The following is a 22,168-nucleotide window of genomic DNA, read 5'->3' on the forward strand; positions in this document are numbered from 1 at the left end:
GTGGGGGTGGGGGTGGGGGGGATCGAACATCGAGGCGAGCATCTAAAGGAGGCCTGGGCAGGCCGGCAGAGGGCGGGCAACAGCTGGCCTTTCATTGACAGGCTTTGAGTACTGGCAGTTAAGATTTCACTTCAGAGAGGGGGGCAGTGGTGGTAGGGGGGCATTGACATTGTTCCAACAGGAGCCTGGAAAAAATATAAATATATGCTAAGGACCAGAGAAGCATGGAAGAGTGTTGGGGGGAGATGATGCTGCCTCTTTGGAAAACAGAGTTACTGGTTGACAGTGCATGCTGTTTCTTGAGAAAAGCAAAGGCTGATTGTTACTTGTAAGCAATGCTAACTGTGTTTGACACGTTTCCATCATAAGTGTTTTTCCTTCTTTGTACTCTAATTTCAGTTTTGTCTTAAACAATATCCTTGATTTTACTTAACAGAGAAACACTGGACTCTCCCCGATAATGAAACAACCCTACAGGTTTACGTTATGAAACAGTTTTAATTACTTCAACTTCATTCCTCAGAAATCATGTTTAGTCCGCCGGGTCTAAAGCATCATAAATATGATAAAGCAACATCATCTCCAAGCCTCCATCATAAGCAATTACATTTAAATAATATCCAGTATCAATACTAACACAATATCTACAGGTGTACTGTATTGGGATATACTTGTTAACAAACCGTAACACAGCAACACTGGCAAATCTATTTTAGTAATTTAATTTATTCTGAGATTTCTGGATTGGAATAATGTGTGAAAACTTAAAAAGTCAGAATAACATGATGTTTTCTCCTTTTTTTTCACTCTCCATACATTACATCAGATGCTGCCCACTTCCTCATGCTACTGCCCCCCAACAAGTAGAAGTTGTTACCGTAAAGGATGAAAACCCTCCCCACGTGCAAATACACGACCACACTGGAGGTACCACCAACATAATTTAAACTTTGTCAAAGTTCAAATTTAAAAGCAAATTTTTCCATTTAGCTACGATTTCTTATTATTTCATGACAGTATAAAGCGTTTATTTGAGAGAATATATGGCTTCATGCCATTCAACAAGAAATCTCGGTGCCTATCCTACAATCTGAAAACACACGAACAACAACCCTTCAGTTCATTCATGTGCAGCGTGTTGTTGGCCTCAGTATCGAGTGGAGTACATATTTTGACACCCCATGGAATGATTCCATCTTGTTATTTTTAGCGGCGAGCAGCTCGTCCATCATGCAGCAGGATGGTGCTGCGTGTCGCTGTCCAGAGCCCCCGTGGCGCCCTGAGACCCAGCAACCTGCTCTGTCCTGTCGCCCCCAAAGAACTAGGCCACCCGGTGAAGACATCAACATGCTGATTGTTGGACTCCAGAACATTTACCTCATCTTTTACCCCCACCCCCATCCTCTGTGCACCGGCCAGTTGGTTCCCACACTCCCCTTCTGTAGCAGGCATCACTGCTCCCCAGCCTTACCCCCACAAAAGGGCCAATGAGCGGTGACGTCACCATGTAGAGGCTCGGCGCTCACGCACGACTTCACACGCATGTGCTGTCACAAACATCTACATTTTGGCACAAATAAACCCAATCAAGAACACACATCCACAAACCTGCTCCGTCAATGCCACCATTCCCCGATCCCACAGTGTCACTGTCATTTATCTGATACATCCTCCAAACAAAGCTCAGTTACTTTCACGATGACGAGGAACAAGTGACCACATGCCATCACCTGCACATGTCGCAGACACGTCTCTTATGTCAATCGGTAACGACATGGTTCGTCCATTCTGACTTTCAACTGCATGGTGAAGATGGTGCTGTGTTCCTCAGCTAGAGAAGGGAAGCACTGAAGTATATTAAATTTATATTTACCATGGTTTCCATCTATGCCAAAATCAGACCATTTGATATTTGTGTGTTTCATGGTGGTCACAGTATCACATCATCAGTCATAAGACTCAACCAATAGCAAAGTGTGTGGGATGGTGCCAAAGACACCTTCACGGCCAACAACAAATGTTTGTGTATGTAAAAACGGTTTTATGAATGAAACTGAAGCTGAAACTGTTTATTGTGACTTGAGGGCAAAGCTGTTTTTTTCCCCTTCCAAGTAGGAAAGAGATTGAGTGGCAAACATACAGAGTGCAGAGAGTGACTCTGCATCCTGTCTCACCATGATTAATTGGGTATAATGCTCCTGACCCCAGGGTGAACAGTCACATGGTTACATGTTCACTGAAATGAAATACAACATTGTTCCTCTGTCAGTTGGCCATGTTTGTGTGCAGTAGAGCGCTCTCTGCTCCTATAGGCTGACGTTTTAAAGATCTGTCGTAATACAGAAGGAAAGTTTAGAAAAGGTTTTTGTTGGGATGTTGAGACGTCTCAAAATCCTTTCTTGGTTGAGTTCCACGTTTGTTTAGCCTCCTGAAAACCTCCAAAACACATGAGCAAATGTGTGACGAATGGGTTAAACTGTGTGTTTATCTGCTCCAATGTAAGCTGCAATTGTTAGCTTACTACCTGCATTAGTAACGTAGCAATGTTTCATAGCGTAAGCTAACGACATTATTCAGTGGGGTAACAGGTTAGAAAAATGCCTGTCGAGGACTGAAGCATCCACCCTGTGGGAGCCAAGATGCTACAACATCAGAGTTTAGAGTAACTGCACTTTATTTGGTCTGGAGAAGTTTACATTCCAGCAGCTCCTCTCAAACTAGCTTGTGTTTCATTTGCCAAACAAATGATGATTCCTCAGCCCTTAAAATTCTTTCCTTTTGTAAAAGTGAAGCATACTGTTTGAAAAACGCCTTAAAGCATAAATGCGACCAGTGTGCTGATTGTCCAGATGTGTTTATGGTAAGCACCCAAACCATTCAAGGGTTATGCTACAACAAATGACATTTTTATTTATAATACTACTGTATATTATATGCTAATACCAGGACTAGCAGCTGGAGCGTGGAACACAATATTCGTCAGCTAAGGAGGGCAGGGCTCAGCAACTGTAACACCGCATACTTATTTTCTCAGATATAACGTTGTCTGAACCAGGAATCATAGAGACCTCCAGGTCAATTCAATAAAAACTTTGCAAAGAATTGTCAGCTGTTCTTCTTTATCCTCACACTCAGCCACAGCGCTGCTCTTGTGGCTGCTTTATTGTCGTTCCAGCCCCCCTCCTGGCTTCTCAAGCTTCTTGGCAGAATAAAAGGCCTCTCTGATCAAAGGACCCACAGACAGGTTCCAACTGAAAAACCTGCAGCTATCAAAATGGTTTGTTTATTCTGCATTGCCATGACAATATCAGATAAGAGATCTAAAAATATAAGGGACTAAAGAAGCGGGTAGACGATGACAGAGTAAAGCGTGCAGGTTACAATGAATCTGAATCTGTGCAGCGGAGGAAACAGAGGGAGATAAAATGGGGAAATGCCTGTTTCCATTGCTACTGGATACAAACAGTGGCAACAACAACACAGGTCTGGGGTCAGCTCCTCAGTTAACTTTGCTGTGGATTAAAGCCTGTACGTGTGATTACTCTCCTGTGAACTGAAGCTTCTGTATAACTCCTATTCACAGTAGAATACCATAAATAAATACAACCTAAACACTATTATACCGTGCATTTTTTATCAATGTAATTCTTTTTTCTTTCTTTTTTTAAGACGGCATAGCTGACTCTTTCCACTGCTGGAAAAACAAATTCTGATTGCGGTTTGAGAATAACTGATATAAAGAACCTTCCATCTATTTACAGTAGATAAGCCACGTGAATAACAGTAAAACAACGAACAATGCAAAGTTTCCAAGCCATGGCTCAAGTACAGTGAACAAAGGGCTGTGATACTTGCAATGATATAAATTAATGCATTTGTTTTTGTCACACTCTTTAGCAGGATAGTCCACAGCAGTAGATTCACTCTCATTCGGAGCAACTGCTGAAATCCTCCTTTCCGGCGTTCACTGCATGTAAATGTATGTTTCTCTGATATGAAACAGTGAAACTAAGACTGAAACACAAGCCGGGAATCAGGCCGAGCTGAAAGCAGGTCACTGTGTTTCCACCATACCAGGTCACAAAGCGTCCGAGAGTTGACTGCCCCAATAGGTGGGGCCGAGAGGGAGAGCTCGCAGTGGGCTGTCTGGCGGAACACACCCCTGACCCGGGTGGCCAATGATCACCGAGGAAATTGTCACCCTGAAAAATGATTGACGAACCACGGCTTTGACTGTTGGTGAATGCTGAGGACGGAGCACGTATTGCATACCCATGCAGCTAGGGGAACATAACTCACAGCTAGGGTTGCCTCCCATGTCTCCAATGCCTCCCATTCAGACCACAGCCGTGCAATACTATACCTGCTAACAAGGCAGCCTGACATTCTGCCTCCACTATTTACTTTCCACTGTATTTATGATCTCTTGTCTATTCTGGAGCCAACCCTTCTTGTATTCCCTTTGATTTCCCAGCACATTTCCTTCCGTTAAAATGGTGTTGCTTTACCATGTCAATGATTGCCCAGCTCTGGGTCTGAACTTTTGAACCTGCGAAGCAAAGGCACTGTCTCTTAGACGCTGTAGGGAGGTGAGGCATGGAGAGAGGGCTCTGGGTTGGGGGTTAACTCGTTTACGATTCGCACCATAAAGCTTCCTGAAAGGTTGGTCGGGCTGAATAAGCAGGGATATGTTAACCTTTCACCTTCCCGCGCACCGACAGTGTAGAGTCACAAGAAACGGCTGCATGACGGTGTGTGTGTGTGTGTTTCGGTGAAACTGTGTTTGTACGACACAGTGTACGTGAAAAAGGCATCTAGACATGTCTTTCTCCTCCTAAAGGAAGGTGTTTGTGCAAGCTGTCCCAGGAGGGGCACCCTGGCTACAGCGTTGTGAGATCGTTCCCACCTGTGAAGATCAAATATGAGACATTTATTATACAGGGGGGACTTATCTAGCGCTCCCTATCAGATGGGCTATGTAATGGAGAAGCCCCGGACAGATCCACTTTCACTGCCCTGAAAGGCACGAGAGGTGACCGAAAAGAAAATCATTATTTGAGAAAACAAAGGCGTCGTAGGTGTGGAGGAGAAACCCTGTGCAGGGTACTGCCCTCTCTCCTCCCCGCTCACCATGCAGACTGGAACCACTGGGTCGCTGCAGGGCATATTGTGTCTGTGTGTTTGTGTAGCATGAGTGTGTGGGTGGTGTGTTTGAGATCTCACTAGTCACCAATTTTCAAGTTGTGCCTAATTAGATTGTTTAAAGCTCTAACTGTCTTCAGGAGGTGATGAGTAACTGTATATTTTACACATAATTACGTACTGGCAAACGGCAGACATTTAAACTGGGGAGTTGTAATTTTAACCATATTGGGGCCTTTGCATCATTGTGCACATTCTATTATCAAGTCTTTAGCAACACCCAGCTGTGAAGTGCTGCCACTGTTTGTCCTCTGGGCACCAACCAGACACCAGTTAAATGATGCCAGCCTTCCTAAAGTCAAAGCTGGCTCTCCTTACCAGCCCCTCAGCAAAGGTCTCATGCAACCAACGCTCGCCACAGCGCTGAATGCAAACGGTTATATAACAAACTACAAAGAGCTGTGTGACACGGCCAGACTGAAATCAAACGGGAATTACTGCCCATAGGCGCGCAACATAATACAGGTAATTTAATTGTAGTCAACGCCTGTAAAATCTGTACCTGTTTTGTAACTTTGAGCTTCCACACAAAGCGTGTGACAGAGCGAGCTGGCATGTTAACGCACATTCACATATTAAGGTCTGATGAAGAGTTGGGTGATCCTGTTCTTTAGCAATGCTAGCAGTGAGGCCCTGTGTACGTCTGGGTCTGTCCACCATGGGTCCAGACTGAAATGTAACAATCGTTGGATGGGATACCATGAAATTTTGGACAGACGTGATGTTGTACCGACACTCACGGTCCTGAGAGGATGAATACATTCGGCGATCTCTTGCCACCATGAGGTTGACCTTTGTGATTTTGAATGAAATGTCTCAACAACTGCTGTTTGGATTGTTGCTAATCACATCATCCCATCATCTGCTGCTGGTATAATATGTTGTGCTCGGTCACTTAAAGCAAGTGCAATGCGAGCGAACTGTGTGCTGCCAGAGAACTACAGGTGATTCGTGACTCAGCTAAAATAACTTATTCACGACACAGTGGGTGCTGCTTTTGTGTCTCTGATCATTTTTCCTCCCTGACATTAAAGGCGGGATGAGAGAGCAGAGAGTTCATTAAAAGCTGCATCAAGGCTCAGATGAGAAGCTACTGTCTCCACTGCTTTGTCAGGGTGGAAAAGGCCAGGACTTCCTGCTGTGGAGAGGAAGTGAGCTCGGAGAGGGAAGGGGTGGGCGTTATCTCACCACATTAGCAGGCTCCACTGAACCAACAGAGGAGCACACGGCCCGAGGATATCTGACATCACACTTTCAGATACAGTCTGTGCCACACACACACTTCAAAGCACTTTGTATTTACATATCAATTATAAAGAATTAGATTCCAAGTTCCACACTTCAAAGTATGATACGCTTACATGCCATCGAGAGTGCCATGTGTACAGACAGATGCAGCCCATGGGTGAGCACCTGGCGCAAGTACGACGAGGCAGCCACCTGATCAAATAAGCAGCATAATACACTATAATAGGCACACACAGACACATATTCACAGCATTCATCTGGCTGCTGTCAGATCCTCTCATTTGTTTGAGAAACTTCTAATAATAAATACAACAACTCGGTGCACTTTCATACACACACAGTCTCTACGCGATCCAAAATTAGATGAATGTGGCAGCTACATATCAGCGTCAACCGACAGAGGGCAAAACAAATACATAACCTTGTGAACTCTAAAACCGCTTGATGATATTTGGTTCACATGTGCCCAACATTATTCAGCCTTCAGAAGTGAAATGAATCACTTGTGACATGATGGCACAGAAATCAAAGAGACAAAATTTACTCTATAAAACTTGAAATGCCCCGTACACTATGTCAAGACTTTTATTTGAAGCATGCACACTAAATTATATCAAAATTGAAAGATCATGAAACAAAGCGTTGTTTGTAATAACCTCACACAGGTCGCAGCTCTGTGTAGAACTGTAAAAAAAACACAAGACTTTCTGAATCCACAAGAGCACATTACTTTGTCTTGGTTCTCACGTTCTCACAGTTCGGTGTTTTCATTGTCACTAACTCTCATGTCATTTCAGACCCAGCCGCTCCGCTCCGGCCGGTTTCCCGCCTGTTCCCACACCTGTTCGCATTTACCTAATCATCCCCTCTGTACACCTCCCTGTCTCCACTCACCACTTGTCAGATTGTCTTTGTGCTCATTGCCGAGCTCTCCAGACCTTAGTTTGCATAGCTGCCTGATTCCTGTTACTGACTGTTTGCCAGCCTGCTTGACTTTGATTCTGGCTGCCGCCTCTTTCTACCGTTGCCCGCCTGGTGTTTGCTTTATTTTGAAAATTGCAGGAAAGACTTCACCTGTCATCACTGACATAATCGTTTCTCAGAACGTGATATTATTAGTGCACTTTAGCTTCATTATATCATCATTATTATTATTATTATTGGCCAACAATATATCACAACTTAAAGCATATCTTCTTATCTTATAATAACGGTAATGATTGGGTTTTCCTGGCACAATTATATAATTACCTCCTTTGCCAGTGTCCAATTGGATTGATGTAGATAAAGAGTCTGTCCGAGTTGGCTTACCCATTATTTGGTCATTTGACTTTTAAGTCAGTTAACTGATGTAAAATCTGATTAGCTGATCAGCTGTGCCGTCTTCTGTCTGTGTCTACTGGATCAGCCCTTTCAAAATCAATTGGGCAGTCAGACTGGATCTCGCCAAACCATGAATTTGTCATCTTGTGATAATGAGATAATGAAGCCATGATCATCATAAGATATTAATGTCTGACATCTCATGATAGCAACACAATAGATTCCCTGTCTCGGAATAATGGGCTGACAAAATTGGCTAAATATGCACAAAATTGTGATTTATCAGGAATAATTAAATAATAAGGTCACGATAACAATGTATTGATAGTGATAACAGGTCCCAGTCTTGTGTTTTGGTTTTAGGAGCTGAGGCGATGCGTTTGCTTGACATTTGGATCATGCCTTTTATAATGTATATGGCTGGAAAACAAATCATAAAACAGCTCCATCTGCACATACAGCAGCAACTCTAACAGTCCTATAAGTAGGATAGTAGCATCTGTTTATTTTTTACTGTTTTCAGTCGACCTGCTGTTTTATAGTGTGATACGGTTTTTCTAACAAATCTTTTTGTTTCCACTTTTTCAGTTACACAATTGAAAAAAAGGAAGCTTTTGCACATTTAAAATACTATTGATACAACTGATTAGCTGACTGAGAAAATCTTGAGTTAGAAGTTATAGCTTCTCAATGAACTGAAGTTTTCGGTGCTTTTTGTTTTGTCAGTTTTTTTTGATGATCTGGCTCCTCGACCGAGGAGATCAGGCAAGCCACAAAACATCTTTATATTTATCTAAGTCGCTTCTGAAAACATATTATTTTAGTTGATTTTTCTGTTAAATTGCTCTGTATTTTGCTCTAAAGTAAGACATCTGTTGGTTTTATGTCCTTTGAAGCACTTGCAGCGTGTTTTTAAAAAGTGCTATGTAAAGAAAGTCATCAGTTGTATCATGGTAAACTGTTGGTTGGACAAAAAAAGCAACGGCTGAACGTCTGCTCTGTGCAGTTATAAAGGACTATTTTATGATACTTTATAGAAAAGTTTGAATTAATTCAGAAGAAGAAGAAAAGAAAAGAATAATGGTTAAATACATCAATAATAATGATAACCATTAATTACAGCCATATTAGTTTCCAGCTCTGTAATAAGAGGACGATAATCAATAAAGACTCAATTGTGGGGCCACATTATAGAGGAGCATAATTACAAATCATCAGGTTCTGTTAATAAAACAAAACTGAAGCAGCTCATTTAAATCCTAAAAATGGGTTGAGGTGAAACCCTCATGTTTTTGCTTTTTCACTGTTTTATACTTTAACCACACCAAAAAAAATGAATGCAAACTTAAAAGGGATTATAAAAAGAAGTGTGAGTGGGTGAGGTACCTGCCAAGGACAGTTTAACTAACATGTGCATGTTCAAGCAAGGGGATTAGGAGAGGGAGAGAGAGAATGTGAGGAGGCGGGAGAGAGAGAGGGAGAGAGATGGGGAGACAAAGCAGGAGGGAGTGCTCAAATAGTGCTGCAGTGCTGGGATAGGTCTTGAAGCAGAAACTGTGGCTGTGGCCTTTTCTGGAAGGACTCCAGGGCTTGTAGTGCAGGTCTCCTTTGATAATGGGCCACAGTATGTGTAAGAGTGTTGGGCCGCAGCCAAGGTACACAGCCTTTTGGTAATAGTTAACAGAGTGGGCAAACAGTGGAAGTCAGCGGCATGAAGGTAGGTCAGGGAACTGCAGTAGACACACTGTATATACCCCACCACTCCCACCCCTAACCCTCTCTCTCTCTCTCTCTCTCCCTCTCTCAGATAGGTCTTGGCTCGGCTCCTGGCTCTTAGGTTTGGACTGTAGCTTCATAAACATGCTGTTGACTCAAATAGGACAAAATGTTGTAATGAACACTCAACAGGACTTTCTTCATAAAATACTGCAGGATGTAAACAGTCCTCTAACAGGGTCACAAGACTTCCAACAACCCCATCTGACTGCTTTGAAAACCTGTTCGTTCCCAGTTTCACGCAATGCAAACACTTTTCAGGAATTCAGTAGATGATCATAACAGTGTGATGTAGAAGCACTGACAGATCTATAACTGCGAGACGACTAACATGCTTCCATTTCCACCGTCAAGTGCTGCGAACACACAGATACAGACGACACTGAATAGACCGGGGGGAACATTCCAAGCATGTACAAACACTCGTGAGTAAAATGGAAAGAATGCACAAAAGGATTAATCGAACACCTACATTAAGAGGGTGAAGATCAAAGCCACGGACAATGCTTCAAGTTAACGCATCCCTCTATTATAAAACATTTCCTCTCATGCACAGCTGCTTTACTTTCATGCTGTTATATACATTCACAAAGACTTCAGGCTCTGGAAAATAAGATTTTGATTCAGTGACATGAGTGGAACATTATGTGTCATCCGTGTGTCCACGACTATTAGTGGCTGACCATGTCACATCTCATTTGGCAGAGATCATAAATGTTATGTTGTTTCTGTTACCACAAATGTTGGCCTGTCTCGGTGATTCTTCATGGTCAAATTTACTGGTGGTAGAAGACATGCTACGCTTATGTGTGTAGGTGTGTGTGTGCGCGTGTATGTGTGTGTGTGTGTGTGTGTGTGTGTGTGTGTGCGTCTTGCTTTCAAGTAACCCCGCAGTCCCAGACAGTCCAAGGACTCGAGAGTGGTAGACATGTCATTACCCAATCCTCTGCCAACCTGCTGCTCTAATCTCAGAGTGAGCAGACCAAACACCAAACCACACACAGCTCTGCTTTAGTCTTTAGAGCTGGCTTTCAGGGCTGCTCTGGTGTAACGCTGTGCTAACGCTAACCTAGAGCCCAGAACAAAGAGCGACACCATGCTCCGCACCACTCCCCCACAGCAATCTGGGGGTTTAAATAGCAGGCTGTGAGGAAATGAGGCTTGGCAGCTCGAGTCACCAACAGACCATCTCAAAGTAGAGAAAGAGCCTATATGACTCCATATAGTCCTACAAACATGCCTCGTTAGCTGTCGAGAACTACTCGCTGTTTTGGAGTGGCTCCCACACAGGAGGTTATCAGGTGAACGGCCCTGATGAGACATCATGGCCCTGCTCGCTCAAACACAGACTGCCTTTTGATCCGCCCACCTGATTCCAGTCAACTGCTGCGCACCAAGGGCAGCTGACATTGAAACAGCAAGGATCTGTTTTTTTACTTGGAGGCTGCAGGAGGCATAAAGTTGGACTGAATGTAAACACACAGGTTATGTAACTCTGATGTAGGAGATATTCCGCCGCTCTATCACCTCCCTGCAGTCCCGGGCCGGGGTCAAGGCTATTTGAAGAGAATAATCTGAAAGTATGCTGCTGGCATGGAAACACCAAGATAGTAATGCATATTTTGAGTGAGTTCAACAATGAGATCATTTATGTTTCCGTTGCTGACCAGTGTTAGCTGTTACTGTTGGCTGTACCACACTCCTGAGGGTTAAACGTGAGCGGGAGTCAGTGACTGTCCAAGCCTCTCTCAGAGCACCCTAAACAGCAGTCTGTCAGCATTCTTGCCGGGTGCCAAGGTATTTACTTTGGACAAGAGAGGGAGGCACTGTGAGGGACTGCTTCTAATTAGGAGCAGCCAGTAAGGAGGTCATGGCCAATTGGAACGGGTCTCCTAGATACGCAGACCTCTCCTCAGGGTTGTTGGACAGTACATCAAGCAAAGTCTAGTTTGGGTTCAGTTGTTTTTGGAGCGTGCAACAAGGTCAGCCCATGGCTGTGCTGAATCAGTCATTCCACCTGGGGTAAGACTAATAATCAGCTGGTGGGAGCATTGTTGTCGCATGTTTAAAGGAAGCGTCCAACTGTTTGAAGTCAACAGAATATAAAGCTCTTAAGTGGCCTAACAGTGGAGCCAATCATAACACTGTTATAAATAGCATGCAGTGCCACTGAAGTTTTTTGGGGCTTTACTCCAATCCATATCATTACCCCCCCCCCCCCCCCCCCCCCCTTTTAAGCAAATTAACTGTGCATTTTATTTCTCTGTGACAAAATGAGTTTCCAGCTGTGACTTGTCCTCCTCTGTGCTCGTTCAAAGATGCTCTGGAGCTCCTCATGCCTCCACATGTCCTGAGGATAAATTCGAATTATTTTTTAATAAGGCATGAACGAAAGGGGACTTTACCAAAGTCAGACCCGATCCAAACACACCCGAGGGTAATTAGACCGAATCCAAAATACAGCTGACCCAAACAGACCCTAACAGAGACAGAACACTAACACCACAGCAGCATAATGAGCTATCAATTAACACGTAGCCACAAGCGCAAAGAGCAGTGATATGATAATAATGTCCTGTGAATTAATGTAAAGTCATTTGTTTGTATGTTCCAGAGACTCATATACAGAAAATAAACATCCTACACCAGTGATAAAACATTCTAAAGCCAACCAACTTTCCAACCCATTTCATATCCGTGAATAAAACATTTAATAGCACAGACACAGACCTGAGACCTGCGGCAGTAGAACGAGACCCAAACCGACCCCAATCAGACTAAGTAACCCAGTTCTGGACTGGATCTCGGTTCCTCAGAAACACCAGGACCCATGAAGATCTGTACCGCTCATACACACTAAGAGCCTGAACAACTCCCTTCTGATAAAGACCTATTTAGCGAGCTGGATTGATATGACTTGGATTTGGACCACTGTGCTGAAGTGCAACATTCAATACAATAAACAAGTGGAGGCAGGTTGAGAAGCGGTACTGATGGCAGTGGACAGGAAAAATGTGAGAACATGCATATGTGCATATACAGTGGCCATGTGACACCGGCTGAAATTCTCTGAGCGAGTCACATGGGACTTTTTCTCTGCAGCTCTGAGATTTCAAGCATTTTCAACAAAAAAAAAAACTCCCTGAAGGGAGCGAGGAAAACGCTTCCTGCAGGTGAACAGAGACAAACACATCAGTTAAACATACTTGTCTGGCACACATACTGACCCTTTGTCTAATTCAAAAGCATCCACTTTTCATTTAGTCCGACTGAGAGAGCAGCCATCTATCATGCTGGCAGGCATGTGACTGGATGTATGATGATCAGTCATGTTCACAGAAAACAATCATTCACCTCCGGCTCACACAGTAGTGATTATGAACAGGCAGGCAGCTACAAAGGACAAAAACAAAGCCCTCGTTCAAAACCAAAAAAGAAAATGAAAAGTATTTTTCCATTTGTATTGTTTTATTTTGCGATACACAACTCGCTCCAGACAGAGCAGAGCTAGTTCTATTGGGAAGTCACTGATTGTTTGCATCAGGCCATTTTAAATCAGGAAACGGTAACACTTCCTATGAAGTGTTTGCTGTTATGAGATGAAAACTTTTATTATTTAATTATCAATTTATGTTAATTTTAAAAAGCTTCAGTGGCTTTGCAAGTTGTGTAACTAACTATGTGAGAAAAAAGACTAACAAGGGCCACAGACACAGTCAAATGTCAGTTTTTCCAGAATCCTTAAATAATAATCCATGAGATCAAACCCCCTTTTACAAGCTGCATTGGGGGAGTCTTTTACTGTGCAAAGTGCCCACTTACACACAAAGGATTCACTGGAAATGATGCAAGCATGTAATTTCATTTCATTGATCTCAGCCTCACTGTTCACTCTTCTGACACTGCTGTTGTTCACATTAAAAACATTCAACTGGCAAAATGAAGGACAACTTTTTATTGTGAATCAGTCACAGGAAACACAACAGATTTGTCACTGAAGTTGCCGCTGCACGCTCTTCATAAACACGCAGACACACCAGTTGCTCTTCAGTTGTATTTTAAAACAAAGCAGTTTTTGGTTAGATAACACACACGTAGAAAAAGCTGAGAATTCATTAAATATGTGGGAACAAGGTCATAAATAAAATGTGAGTTACGAAAACTTCTAACATAAAAATGGAGAGAATTTTGTACATTGACCTCTATTGAGCAACCACATATCTGATGAGTATACACATGTACCTGGCTTCAGTAATGCACAAACTAACATTAATACACGGTGGGTGGCGTGTGGCCTTCACAAGAGTGACAGTGTGTGTTACAGTGCTGCAAGGCCATAGTGGGAAGGTATTAAATATTTTAACAAGTTTCAAACCACTTGTTTCATTCTTGGCTCGAGACTGGATGAGACTGTCGTTATCAAAGAGTGTGCACAGTTAAATCTAATATTTGTGTTAAGCTTTTCTAATGAAGTAAATCAAACTCTGCATGAAGCAGGGAAGTATGAGGACCATTATCGCAGCTAACACTGAAGCCTTTCTGAGAAGAGGGCAAAAAAATGTCAGAAGGGGACATGCTGTTTGTTGTTTGGAAGTGACCATGTGACTTCTGGAGACATAAAGAATTTTTTTGTCAGCGGCGTTATCTCCCTGGTTCTGGGGTTACAATATGGCTTTTGTAGTCATACAGCACTGAAAGATCTAAGTCACTTTGATCCCGCTTAATAGAGTTTGGTAAATGATCTCAGTATGGGAGCTCCGCCTCCTGCGAGCACACACACACACACACACACACACACAAAGGCTCACTCATGCTTGTACACACATACATAAAGAATCAGACCGTCACACAGGTGAAAGCTCTTCTTCTTGCGGATCGTTGAGCCGAGCGTTCAAGCAGAAAAGTAGAAAATTTGCTTCCACTCAGAAGACTGCTCTGTGCTCACTGCAAATTCAGCTTTTTAACGGTATCACTGCAGCTCTGACACAAAGTATCTGTCATGGACACACAAGGTTTTCAGCCTGACACACAGGAACCAAACAACTTATGGCCATTTATAACGGATGAAATTACATTGCTGGGAGGTGCTACTGCTACGTTTGCCAGAGCGGCAAGCACAAAGCCATACAAAAAAACATGTCTGAGAGAGTGAGTGAAGGAGCCACAGGGAGCCGGAGAGAGGGAGGGAGTTTGTCAGAGAGCATTTATCTGTGGTATGGTGATGACTCTTTTCCTCCAACCTCTCAGCAAACTAAGCGCTTCCTGCCTTTTGAGTGCATGTAGCCATTTTTGTCCTTGAAACTAAAGCACATGCAATAAATTATGACCATTTTAAATAGCTATCAAGAAACAAGAGAGGGCTGGTTGGAGGAGAGGAGGTGAGAAGGAAGAATTTGAAGCTGCGCTCCTGGGAGAACGAGGAGAGAGAAAAGCAGAGGAATGAGAAACTGCAGAGAAGCATCTGAACCTTTGATGTTAGAGGGAGCAGAAAAGGCAGTTCTGCCACAGGCACAGCAGAAGTTAATAGAGACTGACCGCAAGATAAAGTCAACACTTACTCTATCTATGAAGGAATTTGGCTGAAATGAGCAGAACTGTCTAATGATAAGACAACAAGCAGAAATTATGTTCCAAATGATTACAAACTGGGAGTTAATTCAACACCGCATCTCAAACCGTACATGTAAACAAATCACAGACGAGCCACATCAACCTTTAACAAACTGACATATTATTTAGAGGAATCATTTGTATTGTAATATTAACTCCTTTAAAGGTGAACTTTTATTAAAATTTAAAGAAAAATGGTTTGTAAATACCTTGTCAAAAACAAAATTAGAGACATACTGTACATCCCTATTAAAGGAAAGTCTGACCATGAATCATGTTAAATCTCTCTTACAGCAGTATCTGCACTAGTATCTCTACTATCTCTAGTTTTTATGACGATGTAAAAATCTATTTAAAAACAGTCTCCAGCCATGCTAGCAGCTCTGTGAGGCTGTACTTAGCTAAACGCTAACATCAGCATGCTAAAATGCTCACAATGACACGGCTAACATGCTGATGTTTAGCAGGCTTCATGTTTACCATCTTGGTTTAGTATGTTAACATGCTAACATTTGCTAATTAGCACTAAATACAAAGAACGGCTGAGGCTGATGAGAACATCAGTAGTTTTGCAGAATTATAAACCAAAGTATGGAACAAATTAAAATTTTGTAATGATGATGGTGCTGGGTGAAAAATGAAGGGATCACCAGTGTTATTACAATTCATCCTGAGGGAAACATGACTGCTTGTACTAAATTTCATGGCGTTGTTGAGGCATTTTATTCAAAGCTAAAAATGTCAATCTCATGGTGGACATTTCTGGCTACCTGAAAAGTCAGAGGATCACCAAAGTCATAGGATACATTGTCTTGGAAGCATCGATGTCTGTACGAAGGTTTGTGCCAATTTCTCATTTATATTAGATTTGATTAGATATTTCAAAAGACAAGTGAAAACTTTGACCTGCTGGTGGTGCTAGATCGAAAGTCAGGGGATCACCAAAGTAATAGGGATTCAACCTCTGGGCCCAACAAATATCTGTACCAAATATCATGGCAATCCATCCCATAGCTGTTGACATTTTAAGTCTGGACCAAAGTGATGGAAAGACCAAGAGCTGAGCTGCTAGTGTGGCTAAAGATAGGAATGGTTGTTTCATTTTGATGTGTTTACATTTGCTAACTTTGTCTAAAATGCTTAAAAGACGAGGTAGGATCGAGTATTTAATCAGTGTCTAGTCATATGTCTCCAGTATTATACAGTAGCTAAATGTTTGGTCAGTCATTCATAAATTTTGATATAAATAATGAAGGTTTAAATATCTGATAGTGAGAAACAATTGAATTGGTTTTCTTTATTTCAGGTCTTTTTTGTAGTACTGTTTGAAAATGTATTTTCTGCCCTCTGGATGTAGCTGCTATGAATTTGTGATGTCTTGTACACCCGCGCAGGCTGGGTATGAGTTGTAAAAGCTTCTTTCATTCATTCATTAACTGTAATAGGGTGAAAATTTAAGGCGGGATATGTAACCACTTTTTGGTCTACCTATTCCTGTGACCATAACCTTTCACCTGGAGGAGAATGTAAATCAGACACAGCCAACTTTCCTATCCGTAGTATCCAAACTCTCCTGCCATATGGTGCAATTGTCTTCTGTTGCAACATGGTTCTCTGTAAATCTCTATAAATGTGGCCTTGATCCCCAGGGAAGGGATAGCTTGGCCTCCACACCCGCTATGGATCAGCAGGCTTTCCTATGTGCCCCCACTGGATCGGTTTCAACTGGAAAGAGACAGGTGCTTCAGCTGACCTGCACTGTCAGGACAAATTCAAAAAAAGGTCGCACAAGACACCCATCTCCCTGGGAATACAAAAATTCCAGAGTGCTCTCAACTGTTTATCACCGGACATTTTACATAATTGAATTCCACTGATCCTGAACGCACCATGGCCCCCGACTGGCCGCGACTGGCCCTATGTCAGGTATGGTGCCATCGAAGGAAAATATAGGTGTGTGTGTGTGTGTGTGTGTGTGTGTGTGTGTGTGTTTGTGTGCATGCGTGTATGTGTGCATGTGCTCTTTTATAGTCAGCGCTGACTCATTCCTCTCCATTGTGACGGATGCGTGGCTACATAATGGCACAACTTAAAAGAGCTGCATACTACTCCTTCAGTGCTCTGGTGGTTTCTCTGAAGGACAGACAGTAAAAGCAGCTCAAGAGGAAGAGAGAGACAAAGCCTGTATCATTAACATTTCATTTCAGTGTGTGTTTATGTGTGTATCCAAGTTTTTCCACCAGTCCATCTGCGACCAATGAAGTGTGTGAATGTGAAAGCACACACACACACAAACACAAACACACACACACACACACACACACACACACATAAACAGTGGTGTGGGAGGACAAGCCCTCACTTTAATTTGAAATTTTGTAATGCTGTTTGTTTCTGCTGATGTTCTTTTCTCCCTCCTCTGTCCTCTCCTCTTCGCCCTGTCTGTGGGCCGCTTCAAGGATAAGTCCAGTAGTAATGCCTTTACCATACTGCATTGTGTGCATGTGTGTACTTCGCATATGTGTGTTTGCACGCTCTACATGGCTGTGCTACGAAGAACATGGAATAAAGTATGCAACTCTTTTGCACAAATATATGAGGGAGTGAGTGGATGAGTGAAACACTGATAGTGTCGGTGCATAGTGAAGCAGCAGAGGATTTTTCTGGTTATTTGCATGAGGAGAGCTATGAAAAGTAGACAAGAATGTGTTGTATAACATTCAAGAATTCCAGACCTGGTCTAATGACTTAAAAAGAAGGGGGCCGGCAGGATTAAGAGACTTGCCATGTTTCCCTTACCTGCCTCTCCCGTCTTCCCTGCGCTGTTGAGATGTTAAGTAACATCACAACAGCCATCTCTTGTGGAAGAGGGTGGACAGGACAGCGCTAGCCCCTGCTTCCTGTGCTGCAGGCTGCGGCTTTGTCAGATCCCTGCTCAGGAGAAACCATTAGTCCAGAGCTTGTCTGATAGCTTGGACACACGTGGGGGTCTGCACAAGGCAAGAGCCAGAGGCAACATAGAATTGTAGTCTCACATCGCTGGAGGAGGGACACAATAGAAAAGCACTAGCAGGCAAGCTGAGCTGATGACCATATGGAAATACAAAAGACAAACACGTCTTGACAGCAGATCAGTGCGAGCTGACCACATAAAGGAATGCGAATAATCTCTATATCAACATCGCTGAGCATGTTTCTGATGTTATGTGCTGCGTTTAAAGTTGACGATTGACTCTGAATGTCCTCACTTTCTACACAAACAGCTCTTAATCACAGAAAAGTCAGCGTTCTTTTTAACAGATGCTGTGGCAAAGCGGGCGGAAATTGTGAGCTTATAGCGATTTTCATTCATTCCTTTATTGAACTGCCAACGCCACCGAGAGCCAGGTCGGACGGATGGGGACGTGATTCTACTGCTGTGTATGTTGAGGTCTCATATGGTGTCCATACCAGTGGACATGGCGGAGCTTTGCGTGCCAGACATGAGGACTGTGAATGTAAACTGAGGATTGCAGCAAAATTCAGAGCAGGCCGCTTCCAGTCTACTGCTGCTCGCACTGACACTGTACAGAAGACGAAGGCATAAGAACAGACCTCAGTGAGTGAATCTGAATCTGTTTGACAAATGTGGGAGTTTATTACCTGAAACGTCCAGATTCGTTAGCAAGTAAATAATGGAGAAGATTCAAGTGACTGCAAAGCATTGTGAAGTTTGATGTGAAGATTTAGCTCTTGTCATTAACACTAATCCTGTCCTAACCCATATTCAGGCATTTTACTGACAAGATGCTCCTGCCAACATTTCATCCACTTCCCCTTTACTACATGTATCACATCCTCCAAACCTTAATGGATTAGGAGTCACGCCTATTCTCAAAGAACATAAAGGAACCCAAAGCAAACAGAAGATTGTGCAAGATTGTAATTATTTTTAAGTTGCACTGAATTTTTAATTTCTAAATCAACAGCTCTCACACAACAAAGAGTTCAGAGAGTTGATATGATACAAAAAAAAAGCTCCAGGCTCCTGCACACACTTCAGGTAAACATTCAAAATATACATGTCACATATACAAACTGTGCACAGTGGCGACCCCAGCAATGTAAAGCAGTGAGGAGCCCCGAGGAGCCCAGGACAGGATGTTATCTCATCCAGGGAGATAGGAAGTATGGACAAGAAATCTAGAGGGAGGGGGAGGAGAGGGCCCATATGGGAAGTGCAGTGTAAACAGTCTCGGTTTTTAATCATCCCAGCTCACGTTCGGAACTGGACTCGCTTTGATGTTCTCCCTCAGCGCCCCCTCCGCCCTCCCATCCCTCGTTCCCAAACGGCCGTGCTGAGGGCCAGGCAGGGGAAACATGCAGATAGTGTCCTCAAACAGTCAAGGGAGGCATTCAGTACCTTGTGGGACACTGAGAAGGGAGACGAAAGAATGTGAAGTGCAGAGTTAACTGGTGTTCAGTCAATTGCCGGGCCTGCCTTAATTATAGCTGATGTATTTAAGGGAGCTCTCAAAGGTCAATTCAACATTTCAAAGTACAAAGACCCAAAAATACAGCGTGAGGAAGAAAAGAAAGTCAAGATGGCTCGAAACGAGAATAGGTGGAGCTTTTATGATGTCCTTTAATTGGGCACAATGCCTGCTGGAGGATAAGCTCCAACTCCTTCTCCAAACAGAGGACAGTTGACAATCCTTTCAAGTTTAAAGTTATCCCATAAGCCTTTGCACTTCTCCTAAGCTCACTATGCAAGATTCATTTTGGAGGGGGGTGGGAGGTGGGGGGTGAGCAAGTCAAAATTCCTCTGTATTTGTATTTGTCCAAATAGTGCTGGCCAGACCCCAGCAAGTGTTCCAATGAACGTGTTCATTCAGAGGACAGGGCATACTTCCAGGGAGATCACAGTTTAATAGATCAGAGGGAGATACGTACCAAAGCAAAGTCTCATGACTTGAATACACGGATGAAGACTGGGAACTTTTTCTATACCCTGCTCTGAGTCTGTTCCTTACATGCATTAGCAAAATAGTGTCTTGTGGTACATAAAGGAACTACTGTGACTCCTGCTCCAACTTTACAGAATGTAATATTGGCAAAAGACAAAAAAATGTGCATCTGTGCAGTTTTAACAGCACAGCAAAGGTCAATCTTAACTGGTACAAAACAAACAAATTTAGCTTCTAACGCTGGATGTTGCTCTCTTAAATATCATCTTCCAAATCGTGGTAATTCAAACAGAGCAGCAGCAGCAGCATGGCTCAGAGGGGAGATATGTTACTGTAGCTTATGAAAACTGGCTGCCATGCTTCAGCGAGGTCCAGAGAAAAATCTGAGGTAGCTTCTGGAACTCCTACAGTACTTTCACTGAGGTAACACACAGGAATTTAGCCCCATATAAGACATCTACCAGTTTGGTTTTATGGTTATGATAACACATTAACAGGCTGGATACAGGAGGAAAGAAGGAGGACAAAGACATTGTGAGGGAAAGAACCTATCTATGGAACTCAACCTCCTTCCCAGCCTTCATCCCCCGCATCCACTGGAAGACAAGAACATAAAGCGGGAACTGTAAAGCAGCCTGCAGAGGCAATGAGGACCTGTTGGAACAGGTCTAAACTGCAACAAAGAGCATCCTGCAGCACAACACCACCTCTGTGCACGGTGGGAACAGCCCGGGAAGAGAGAGTCTGACAAAACTATAGCTTCCTAGCTTTGGACAGAACCACAAACAAAGGCACGGCAAAAACCAACTCTACTGACTTTTTAACCTGCAAAAAGAAAAAGAAAAAACAGGGATCTTATCAGCAGAGGATTAGGCTGTCGCCATTCCGACGATGGCAGAGATAAAAGTATTAGTTGACTATACACTAGTGCACCTTCCTTCACACCTTTAGGGAAATACAGGCGGATACCACCTCTACAATCTTGATCAAGCCCCATCACCCATGTGCCAGCTGATATGCACTCTACCTTAGTATGTACAGGATGTTGCGGGGTGGGGAGGTGGGGGTGCAGGTGGGGTGGGGTGTCATATCTTTTTGTGCATTTACAGCAAATTTATATTTTGTCCTACTGATCTGCACAAAAGGTGTACAAGGTTTTATGGGAAAAAATAAAGAAAGCTGGAAATCCCAGAGAGGTGGAAGTGTCTTTGATCTCAGCTGCACGGTGTGTTGCCTCCATAACATGTTGCCAACATCCCACACAGACACATTAAAGTCAAATTGTTTTAACTGGAGAGGAAAACAGCAATGGCTTTTCATCGTCCCTAATACTGGGCTTTCTCTGTGGAGGGGCCATGTAAATCCTTATCAATTATGGCAAACTGCAGCATCTGGCTCGCCATTCACCAAACCTCCCACACCTGGTGAGTGAGGAGAGACAGGATTGTACAGTACCTCACATCTGTCGTCCTGTTTCTTTGGAAACGGCAAATAAATTGACGCAGCCCGGCTTTATGGCCCGGGAACCTTAATCCACTCCTGAATCCTAAATATGCACACTGAATAGACTGCATACTTTACATTTGAAGGGTAATGACACGCTGTTTTCTAAATGGTAAAAAAACACAAAAAACACTTTCTTTTTCTTAAATTAGGTTTGCATGGGTCTAAACGTGAATTGTTGTGTTGTTTAGCAGTCTCCAGCCACACCTTGGTATTAAACATGTTGGAGGAACAGTAGATGCCATAAATAGTTCATCCAAAACAGAGCTGTCACCTTAGAAAAGATACACCTACAAAAGTTGGCAACCTGAACCAAACCCATGTTTTTCAGGGAAGTAAAAATAGACTGAAAACAAACTAACCTCAATAACACCTGTATGTCATCACTATTGTTAAAGGAATTTAGATATTCTGTCATCACATGCTGAGTGCTGAGTGGAAAGGGCAGTATTGTGAGCAGCTCTTGGAAAGATACAGAGTGCTGTAACCCATGGTCACTACAGTATTTTGATGGCGTATAGCAACAAGTACAGGTGTTAACATCATTTAGTTTATCAGAC

General features: G+C 43.0%; 1 protein-coding gene across 2 annotated transcripts in view; it reads right to left on the reverse strand.

The window, feature by feature from the left end:
- rnf43 (ring finger protein 43) overlaps window positions 1–22,168 on the reverse strand; it is a 79,931-nt gene that overhangs the window by 55,445 nt on the left and 2,318 nt on the right. The gene's annotated exons all lie outside the window — the stretch shown is intronic.

This window comes from Seriola lalandi, unplaced genomic scaffold (assembly GCF_002814215.2).
Source record: "Seriola lalandi dorsalis isolate HSWRI2012SDOR001 ecotype SW California unplaced genomic scaffold, Sedor1 jcf7180002054581, whole genome shotgun sequence".
NCBI lineage: Eukaryota > Metazoa > Chordata > Actinopteri > Carangiformes > Carangidae > Seriola > Seriola lalandi.